Here is a 12,011-nt window from a genome sequence, read left to right on the forward strand (position 1 = left end):
CCCAGCTGTCTCTCAGGTCCTGTTCTGATTAATTGGGAGTAAATGAGTATTGAGCTCCCAGACACTGAACACCCATTACACTCCTACCAATTAATAACCCCTCTCTCTTACACACACACACACACACACACACACACACACACACACACACACAAAGTCTCTCCAATTCTCATTCTTTGATATGTGGGGGCTTTGGTTGTCTGGCACTTTGATATAATCTCTGCATGTTTCCCACAGTCTTGAATGGTGTTAGTGCTTTTGAATGATTACTTTATTGGGTGAGAGAATTATATGAATGCCAAATTGCATCCTGTTGAAAGCAGTACATTGATCAAGCATTCACAAAAACAAAATGACTGATGATGCATGATCTAAATCTAAATATTATAGAATAATTCTTGTATTTTTCACATTCAGTGGTCCAGAGAAGTATTTAGGTCACAAGGCAAAATACATGGAAGTCATTCCATTAGTCTAAAAAAAAATTATGCCCCCATTTTTCATGAGCTGAACTCAAAGATCTAAAAACTTTTCTATGTACAAAAAAGGCCTCAATCAAATACTGATCACAAATCTTGCTCTAAATCTGTGTTAGTGTGTATTATTATACACACATGGTTAATTCACATATAATCTAATAATTGGTCAAAATAATATATATATATATATACTGTATATATCATATACCTTTGCAAAATAGTGACAAAGATATGGAGAGGTTTACATACACTTACAGTATGTTCAACTGAAATTATAATTAAAAACTGTAATTTTTGCCTAAAACCCATATCTGTAAAAATCAGACTTTGCATTCTCTAAATGTGTAGAGTATACCTGCTCTTTCACGCTATTCAAGTCTCTCTTCATCTCTTATCTCATGCACAGAAGGCTGTCAGGTGCTAAAGACAACTTTGACAAACCGCATACACACAGGGGAAAAGACAGAGAGACAGAATTACAAAGATAAACTCTCGTAGATTATAATTCTGAATCAATAACCTAGACTGCACATAATTTAGTTTCAAATAAAAGTGTGTGGGTTTCGTAATATAAATAATAAAAGACATTAGGTGACTTTAATGCGATGGACATTACAAACCATTAACGCTTTCATACATTTAACAAAAAAAGCACACAAAATCACTCAAGTTAATGAAGAATTGGAAGACTTGTGGATTGTGATTGTTTAATGAAATCAATCAAAGTTATATTAAATTGTATAGGCTCTTTCATATAACTTTTTCTGGCCTGTAATATTTTTACGACCCAAAATATTGTATGAATGTTCTCAGATCTTAGTGTATTAGCATGTACTTTGTATTTGGCACATTGGCAGTTTGTATGAAACACCTTTATCCTTGCATACCGTTTTTTGTGTGTGTGTGTGTATTTTAGTACTGTCTTGGGTTGCTTCTTAATGCCCAATGCTAAACCTGGTTTCTAAAGCAAAAACAGTTGGGAATCACTACTTTAATGCATGATGGTCTTCAAAAAAACCTACAGAATAAACTGTTCCTTGTGGAACTTTCCACAAGCTTCAGCCAGTAAAACCTTTTTGCCCATAATTGGAGCCTTTATTTTTTAAAGTGAAGGAGCAATAGGGACAGAAAGTGTTTGAAAAAGAGAGAAAATGTCTGTCCTTTCAACAGGTTTGAAGAGTGTAATCCACAGCACAGACGTGTCCTCCATGCATTATGAATTTATTGTCAATTTCACCCTTTCGTGATGCATGGCGTGCAACGACTGATCGCTAATGGTGTAATGAGAATTTTAATGTCTTATGAAAAGGACATGATATTTGTCATATAAACACCATCAAACATCCCCACATGCACAACATGCTATGAATAATTCCTGTATTCTCTCACTCCACCTCAGAGTGAATTCAGTGTTTTATTTTAAGGCTAGTCAGCAGGGTTTATATATAATAATAATATATAATAATAATAATAATAATAATATATATATATATATATATATATATATATATATATATATATATATATATATATATAAAGGATGTAAAATGACAGAAAAGACACTCATAATGTCACTAAAAATTTCAGTTTTTATAGAGATGGTGTAATTTTTGAATTTTTCTAAGTAAAGGTCATGTCACACTGGAAACTCACTAAAAATTCAGCTTTTCCACAAAGGAATAAATTACATTTTAAAATAAATTATAGTAGAAAACACTTCAAAATGTAATAATTCAATTTTTATAAAAAAAAACGAGTTGCTTATGGTGACAAACATTTTTTTGTTTTTTTTCAAATGACATGGGTATGACAGAGGTATTAAAATTCGAAGGTGGTTTATGGAGGACCCTGCCTATGTGCCAAGGACTCTGAAATTCAATTTTTGTTTTAATTTATAAATGCACACAGATTCCTGTAAGGGTTAAGTTTAGGTGTAGGGCAATAGTAAATATGGTTCATATAGTATAAAACCATTATGCCTATGGGGATAAACCAAAAACCCCAAGCAAACACAAGTCTCCCAAATAAAGTCTCTCATCAACTAATCAGTAGTTAAATTACTATCTGACTAGTTAACCCTACATGTCCCCATTTTATCAGTTTTCTCTATGTGAATAAAAATTGTACCCAGCACTCATCAGATATTCATCCTTCATACCTCCATCTAAATTTCTCATCAGTTCCATCAGCATCCATTCCTCCATTCATCCCTCACTCTGACACACCCATCCGTCTCATCTATCCATCCATCCTTGCATCCGCCGACTTTACATTCACTGGAGAAATAGAGAGATGGCGTGAGAGATGGTGAGAGAAAAAGAGAGAGAGAGAGAGAGAGAGAGTAAATAGAAACACAATATGCTGGCAGTGTGCTTCAACCTGTGTGTAGGTCTGCCGGAGGATATGACTGCATGGTTAGTTCCTCAACATAAACAAAAGAAAAGACAATTTCCTGCCCAACACGTTAGCGAAGCTGCTGTTGTTTTAATTTATCAAGAGCAGGGCTTTGAAATAGAGAAAAACAAAGAGCGACCCAGGAAGTGTTTTTTGCTGAAGCCAAAATTGTAATCAAGTTTGAGGTTGGAGTTCACAGGTGTTTGCTTGCGCTGTCAGAATTACACATGGCTACATTCCAATTTGCATACTATCTGTCATAAATATTGTGAGAGATTAGAATTAGTGCTTCCACAAACACTTTACTTTGAAAATAGTACGACAAAGGTGCATGGACGGTACATTATTTCTGGAGTCTTTGAAATGCTGCAAATACTGCCCACAACCCCTCGTGCTACAGAAGACGTGGAATCTCTGACTGTTCTTAATTGACTTAATATTAAAATGTTAAAAAATATAAATACAATGAGTATGAAAACTAAGAGTACACTAGTACACTACAGTACACTACTAAAAACTCTTAACCTAGGGCTGTACAATTAATCGAGTTTCTAATTGCAATTATAATTAGAGACGCACCAATTATATAATCATTTAAAAATCCACTTAAGTAATTTTTGTGTGCTTAAGGCGTGTTCTTTTCTCATTTTAACATGTTAACTTAAGGGTTTTTGCATTGTTTTATTTTCAGTTTTAGAGTCGTATTATAATATCATGTATATTTTAACTTTTATTATTAAGAAAAAACTATCCGATGTGCAGTTGACATTTTAGGCTTGATACTATAGAAAAGCAATACGTTTATCAGTTCTTTTCAGCTTGTTTTATTTTTCCATCTAAAAGTATAACATGCGGTTGTTTCAATTAATGGTATAAAAATCATTCAGTTACAATTGTTACAAGAATTATTGACAATTGTGATTTTGTCATAATCATGCAGCCGTAGCCTGAACATGTTTGTAGACCAGCGAATGATTTTAGAATATTAGCAGATTTTTAAACCAATTATTAATCATTTAATGAATTATTAACTATTCCTTATGACCTATTACAACACACTGGACTAGACGTATTACTCTAGTAATTTAGTTGTTAAGAAATGTTGTAATACTGCAACAAAAAAAAAACTACAAATACAAAAAAACAAGTAGCATGAATCGAATAATAAAAATCAACTTAATAATAACCACCACCAAAATACCCATCAATGTTTTAGATCAATTTGATCAAACGTCTTACATTGGTTATATAATACACAGGTATTAAAATGACAAACACTCTAATATTCAAACTGCAATGCTACCTCAAATTAAATTCAAAAACTGAATTAGTCATTGTAATTCAATTCTGAACAGACACCATGGTGTCAACAGAAAGCAAACAACATGACATACCTCAGCAAAACTACACTTATTTTAATCGACAAAGCTTTTTAAGTAAAGCTACACTGCCATCACATGATATCATCGTGACCTGACGCCTCTCACTGACAGTGTAGACATAGTGTTACAAGTTTATTTAAAGCATCTTGTGCTGTTGCTGGGGATGAACCTTAAAGCTGCCATCATTTCACCGTTACGAACACTGAGCAGAACCCAGCGGGTCCATCACCTTCTGCCTTCCTATTAAAACAGAGAAAAGGCACACACGCTCTCTTGTCTTTCTCTCTTCTCCTCCTCCTCTACTTAAAAAAATTCAAATCCCATTTGTGTGAATTTGTATTTAAATTGCTAGCAGCTGTCTGCTGTTTGAAGGTTCACAGAAGGCATATGCTTTATTTTAGTTTATATTCAAGAAGTTTTAAGTGCAGAAATAAAGTTTGTTTCTTTCTTTTTTTTCAACAGAATGTGTAAATGTAAAAATTGACTGTGGGCTCCATAAAGTAGTAGGGCTGTAGACAAAAACACAATTATGAAAAACATATTTGAGTCCTGGGTGGGAGTGATTGACATATGAACTGTGGCGCTGAAAAAATGCCCTGAGAAGCGTTGGAGATATTCAGAGAGAGGCGGATTTATGAGTACGCTATGTGCTCTGAAAATTATAAAGCAGCTGTATGTGAGTTTTTAAAGTCAGAGCTGGTTTGTGTTCATCTGTCATTTGGTTTATGTTATGAGGTGTGCATGTTTATGAGTGTGTAGTGTGTGTGTGTGTGTGTGTGTGTGCATGTGTGTGTGTGTGTGTGTGTGTGTGTGTGTGTGTGTGTGTGTGTGTGTGTGCACGCATGTGTGTGTGTGTCTCAGGCGTTTACCTCAGGCTGTTCCAGACTGTCAGATCTGTGTGATTACCGTCTTCCTAACACAGCACGGCAGCGCTCATTTATTTATCAGCCCATTACACCGCATCCGGAATCCAAGCACACACACACACACACACACACACACACACACACACACACACACACACACACACACACACACACACACACACATACATGTGGCCATTCTCACAGAGAGATGGGTCAGTTGATGTTAGTCATCGTGTGGTCAACTACTTTATTAGATCAGTGATTCTACTAAAGACCCTCAGCAGACATCATGGGACTGAAATTATTTTTAATAAGACAAATCAAGCATTAAAGGAGCAGTTCACCTAAAAATTTAAGTTTGCTAAAAAATGACCTCAAACTGCTTATAAAAACATTCACATGAATCATTTCAATCAATTGCCATCATGGGAAGCAAAAAGGGATTGTAATAGAAGACAAGAGGGAATGGTCTTTTGTTCTTGGATGAAGCAGTATTGTGGATTATGAGCTTGTATTTTGGGAAGAAGCAGTTTGAAGATAATAGCCCATAATGGTGGATTTATTAACTACATGAGGGATTAATTACCTGTGGATTATTGTGATGCTTTTATCAGCCGTTTGGACTCTCGTTTTGATAGCACCTAAAATCCACTGGTGAGGAAGTGGCTTTCTCCAAATCTGTTCAAATGAAGAAACGAACATCTACATCTGGGATCGCCAAAGAGTAAATACTTCTTAGTATTTGAGTAGTAAACTACTCAAAACAATAACAAAAACCTAGATGATGTTTTATTTAATCTACCCCTCATCCACATGCCCCACTCCTACCCTCCGAACGTTTTGATTTTGAAACCTGAAAAGTCATGTTGATTAATTTTATCATTGTTGTTGTTTGGGTATTTAATCGTTTTTTCCAATATATAAAATATGTATTTTTAAATTAACTGCATACATGAAAATGACATTTTTCAGGTTGAAAATTAAACAATCTACATAACTTTTTGCATTGTTATGATTTTCATAAAAGCACCTACTGTTAAATTAATTCTTCTGTTTAACACTTACACCTACATATAATCAGTTGTTTTACATATCGTTTTACACAAAGACAGAAAAAGTTTTTCCATCTGTTAATCTGCGTATGTCATTGTGAAGGTATGACGAGAAATCCAGACATTTGTTTTATCATATCAAACTCGAATATTTACTGCATTTATGATCACACCTAGCTGTCAGAAGTAATGCTCATATCTAAAGAGAAAAGAAGAGAAAGACTAAAACAAGCCTACCTACAAAACATCTCCACCTGATTGCAAACACCACACTATATTTCTTTAATGAGCTCATGCGCCCTTATTTTCAAGATGTACTGGCAGGTAAGGTGAAAATGCAAACCATCAGTACTGTATTAGACATCAGAACAGACACGGAAAGGTCACTGGAGTCCCTGTGACACTAGGCGATGAAAGGGACATGTAATCACTACATAACCATAACACAGAGATTTATCAGCACAAAGAGATCCAACCTGCCCTTTGCCTGCTTTTCACTCTGAGAAAGAGAGGGGTCCATCGACTGAAAACAGTTTTACTGGCAAAATATTTTTTTAGGTCTTAGATTCTTTTTCAGGATTCAAGAAGTCGAAAGAATATACATATTTATATTTCTTTTTAATGTATATCTACGCTATCACTTTTTAATTCATCTAAAACATAATGAATAAAGCATTAGTTTCTTTCAAAAAAACAAAAACAATTTAGTTCAAGGAATCCAAAAATGTTTTTAAAAGAAAAAAATAAGCAACTGTTTTCAACGTCGATAATAAATGAGCATATTAGAATGGTTTCTGATGGCTCATGTGACACTGAAGACTAGAGTAATGATGCTGAAAATTTAGCTTTGTTTCACAGGAATAAATTACATTTTAGATTTTAATCACATGGCAGTAACAAAATTCTATGCATATCTGCATGTACAACATTAAAAAAGCGTTTCCTTAAAGTCATGGTCACTCAGCTCCCTGTGTCTCCTTAAACATATCCAAAATGCTGCTGTTTGACTTGCTGTTAACATCCATAAATTCATGCATGTCACACTTTTGCACAAGCACCTTCACTAGTTTCTGATAGAATTCAGTTCCTGTCTGACACAGCTGTCTAACACATTCAATCCTTCATCAAACCGACCACTCCAGACTGACCGCAAAGGTCAGTTTTGGTCACCTAGCACCTTTCTCTCCACATGAAGGTCTGCCACTCGTGATAGACCATGCCATTCTTATCATTTCTGTACGGAAAATACATTTTAAGCTGGTTTATTCTGGTTAGTCTCATTCGTGTTTTTTTTTTTTTTTTTCCAACAGAGATGTTCTTCAATAGTGGAATTTAGTGCTGTCAGATGATTATTCATGATTAATCGCATTTAAAAATATGTTTTTCTTTACATAATGAATGTGTGTGTGCTGTGTTTATTTACTATGTATATACAGTATATGTATATTACTAAACAATATGCATTGCAAGTGTCTGCCTTTTTAAAAAAAAAAAAAGAATAATAAATAGCCTTTTTGTACAAATAATAATAATAATAATAATAATAATTAATTATTATTATTATTATTATTATTATATGCATACATTCATTCATCAAATAACTTTTTCTATTTTAATTGTCATATTTCACAAGCTGTATTTATTTATTACGTATATACAGTATATGTATGTTGTATGAATACTACACTTTTTAATTCTGGCATTAAACCAAATGCATTGCAAGTTTATGCCTTATTTAAAAAAATAATAAATAATAATAATATTATTTCATAAAAGACACATTAAATTAAATATATAAAATTTAACATTTAAAAATGTCATTTTAAATTGTAATACAATATGTATGTATATAAAACAGAAACCAAACTTTTGAAAAAAAACTGTATGCAACTACTATTTTAAATAATTTTGTTGCTAATTATGGATGCCTGTTTTTATTATTTTGTTTTACTGGGTAGTAAACATTAAGGTCGCAAATTTAAACTCAACACAAATCCTATATCACAAATCCTTATACACGCAGAAATGACCCAAACCTGACCTGACCCCAACAGACTATCAGGTCACACAAGTCTTTGAAATTTGTACAGCTGATTGACTGAAACATTTTTTTTTTTTTTGCATCCACCAACATTTTGATAGCCAATTAGATTTATTTATCCTCACACCAACAGCCATTTCATCCCATCCGCTGCAGACAACCCTCCTGCTTTGAAGAGCATGGGATTCCACTTGCAGATAATTCTATGAACATTCATAAATATTTAATGTAGGTATGACACATTCTATATAAATGTCTAGTTGAGCTAATGCAAGTACTCTTTGATATAAATGTCAATTCAAACTGGAGGATCAACTCTGAGAGAGCCCTTTCATTTACAGAGCTATTTTGTCTCCATCTACACCAGATGAGGCTAAACACCAGAAGATGTTGATGTGATATGATGCCTCTTAGAAAACATCTTGTTTGGAGATGTTCTTTCTGGATAATGGCACGCCAATTATGACACATGACATATTTTTCTATTACAGTCGAAATGGCATCATATTTGCATCATTTATGATGGGAACTAGAGCATCAGACAACAGATGGCTAGATATGGCTATGAAATAATGACCATTTAATATAAATCTCTCAATTTAGAACTTGCTTTTTCATATACTGAATGCATGTCATATGCACAAGCTTAAAATACATGCATAAAGGGGTTATGGCGGTTAGCAAATCGCAATATAGCATAAAAATGTCTGTACTTTTTGTTATTAATGAGACAAAATGCTAAAACATGCCCTCGCCTGTGCCATAACAGCTGCAGCCAACAAATACTAGGAATATAATGGCAGTAACAAGATGTTATTTGCATGTCCGAAAATAATGTTCCTTATCATGACTGATCATATCCTAGGTCCATCTGAGCATTGTCATGTGTGGTCATTAGTCTGACGGTAAACACGCATGTAAGGCTCCACAATGCCGGAGCAGAGAATTCTGGGAAAAGATGACAGCTTATTAGGGTGGCCAAACCTTTTCATTTCAGTGCATTCATTTCCAATGCCTTAGACAGGAAGAGCGAGAGAGATAGAGAGAGAGAGAAACAGATAATAGATGGACAGGTGTCTGGGTGAAGAGGGGGCATGTGTCCAACAGCTGTTGGGCTTTGGGGAGAGAACAGGAGAGAAGGAGAAGAAGGAGGAAAGGAAAGAGTAGAGGAGGAGGAGGAGGAGACTCAGGGCATCCGGGAGGAGGAGAGGAAGCAGAGAGAAGGAAGGATGATTTGCTGCTGGCGTGAGAAATACACATACAAATGAACACAATTAGCATGTCACAAACATAACACACACACACACACTTAACATGAATTAAACATACAAATATGTGTTCTGTCGTGAATAGAGTGACTATACTCAAAAAGAAAAGAAAAACTTTACAGATGAAAGCAAAAAATGTGTTATCTTGCCGTACATTTGCAATACACAGTGAAATTACTATATACAGCAAAATTATTTCTAACTATTCATTATATTTTCATACCTATACATACACACACTTTTTATATATGAAACATGCCATAAAAATATAATTAATTTAAAACAACATAGCATTATTTCATTTAGTCTGCTATTATAAAAAAAATGGAATGGACAAATAAAAATAAAGAAATAAATAAAAATAATAATACTCATTTGCCAAAAACATGTAAATAGTAATATATAAAACATAAATAGAGTTTAGAGTTTTATGTGATTAGGTTTAGAAATCATGTCTTAAAAAATATAGTTTACCTAAAAATAGTTCATCTAAAATATGGTTAATCATCAGAAGAAAAATTAAGATATCAAAATGAAACTGTCTAAGCAAAGCAGTATTAATTGAGTGGATTAATCAAAGCCTTGTAAAGAGATCTTTTATATGATAAACATTTAATTTAGGCTTTTTCTTCACATATAAACACACACACACACACACATACTCTCAGAAGAAAAGGTACAAAAGCTGTCAATGAGGCAGTACATTTTTAAAAAGTATTAATACTAAAAGTTACCTTTAAGCTTTTACAATGTAGCCATGAGGGTAAATAAGGTAACAATGTGTGCCTTTGAAAAGGTACCATCCCAGCAATAGCTGTGTATTTCATTTAAAGTGCATAGATTGAGTCACATATGGAAAACCAAGAAGCCTGCACGCCGCCACACACGATAGAACAAACATCATCTCGCGCATGTGAGAACCAATGAAGTTTACTTTGAGTGTGTGACGCACTAAAAAATATTCACATTCGATTTGCTCAAGAAAATAAGGTACAAAAGCTGTCACTAGGATGTAATTTTCTGAAAGGCACACTTTTGTAACTTATTATTCCCTAAAGGGTTCAGTGACAGCTGTTTTACTTTTACTCTAAGAGTGTGTGTGTGTGTGTGTGCTTTTCAAATTTAAATCAGCTCATCGTGCAAAGCGATCAGATCAGGTGTCATTAAATATATCTTCACTTCAAAGATTACTTGCATTTTATGCCTCTGAAATTAATGATGGTGAACAACAGATGACATTTTCCATTTTTGAGTGAACTGCCCATGAAAATATAAGCGCTGCTGAGGTTACAGTACTGAAGTGCTATATTAGCTGACAGTAGATAACATCATTAGCTTAGTATAAAACTTGATTTTAGTAACAGCAGTTATTACTAAAAGCAGTTCTTCTACAAAGCCAAAGCCAAAGACAGACAGACTGAAGGACTATAATCAAAGAAAGACAGAAAGAACGTGTGAAAGAGTGAAGAGCTCTGGCAAGAGGAGAGGTAATCAGATGAATTCAGCGTGGCTCTGGGCTCACCGCTTCATTCCAGCGTACAGCAGCTAGGCAAACAGGCGAGCACACCTTACTCTTATTAAAAATAAATCCATTCAGAGTGTGTGAGTGTGTGAGTGTGTGTGTGTGTGTGTGTGTGTGTGTGTGTGTGTGTGTGTGTGAGAGAGAGAGCATGTGAATGTGTGAACTGCATTTTAGAATGAGGCAAATAGTGCCAATAGCAGGCCAAAATTATATAATCATGTATTTTCTCCATTCTTCTCTTCATTTAAATCAAAGGGCGTTGGTTTGAGCATAAAAGTGAACCCACAAGAGGTCACACACACACACACACTCAAGGGGTAATAAGTAATAAGACAGAAAAACATCTTATTTCACCCATTTAATCTGAAGAACACACACTAAACTGGTTTAATATACACACACTGCGTTTTTATGAGAAAGACTAGTTAACAATACAAATGAGGAGTACAATGTAAATGAGAAGGATTATTTCCAATGAATGTGTTGTGTGAATGTATCACAGAAAAAGTGAAAGAGAGACTGTAATACACAACCAATGTTTGATTGTGTAAGTTTGCTTAACTACTTTCAGCCGTAATGAATAAAAACACACATGCATGAGAGTGCTTTGCGATGGATAGATCTGTGCAGGGGTAATTACAAAAGCCATCATTCGCCACCAATTCAAGCAGCACACTTTTCACAAATTACCTCTAGAGTCTTAACTTTACTCTCCCCTAGTTTCTCAATTCAGGTCATTTAAACTCCCATTCCTTCTTCACTGGCTCCTTCTTCTCCATCTTTCTCATGTTTTCACTCTCATGCTTGTCCCTGTTCTGTCCTGTTTCACCCATCTCCTCTGTCCTTTTCCTCTTGCTTTCCTCTCCTCTCTCTCCCCGTCTCTTTCCAGTGATAGCATATGCTGAAACAGAGGCTATTTACAGGCTGAATACTAAAGCGTTGATCCATATCAGCGGTGTTCAGCATCTAGAAGACTAAGCCAAGAAGAGAAGAGAATCTAATACAGC

The sequence above is a fragment of the Puntigrus tetrazona genome, chromosome 1, assembly GCF_018831695.1.
Source record: "Puntigrus tetrazona isolate hp1 chromosome 1, ASM1883169v1, whole genome shotgun sequence".
NCBI lineage: Eukaryota > Metazoa > Chordata > Actinopteri > Cypriniformes > Cyprinidae > Puntigrus > Puntigrus tetrazona.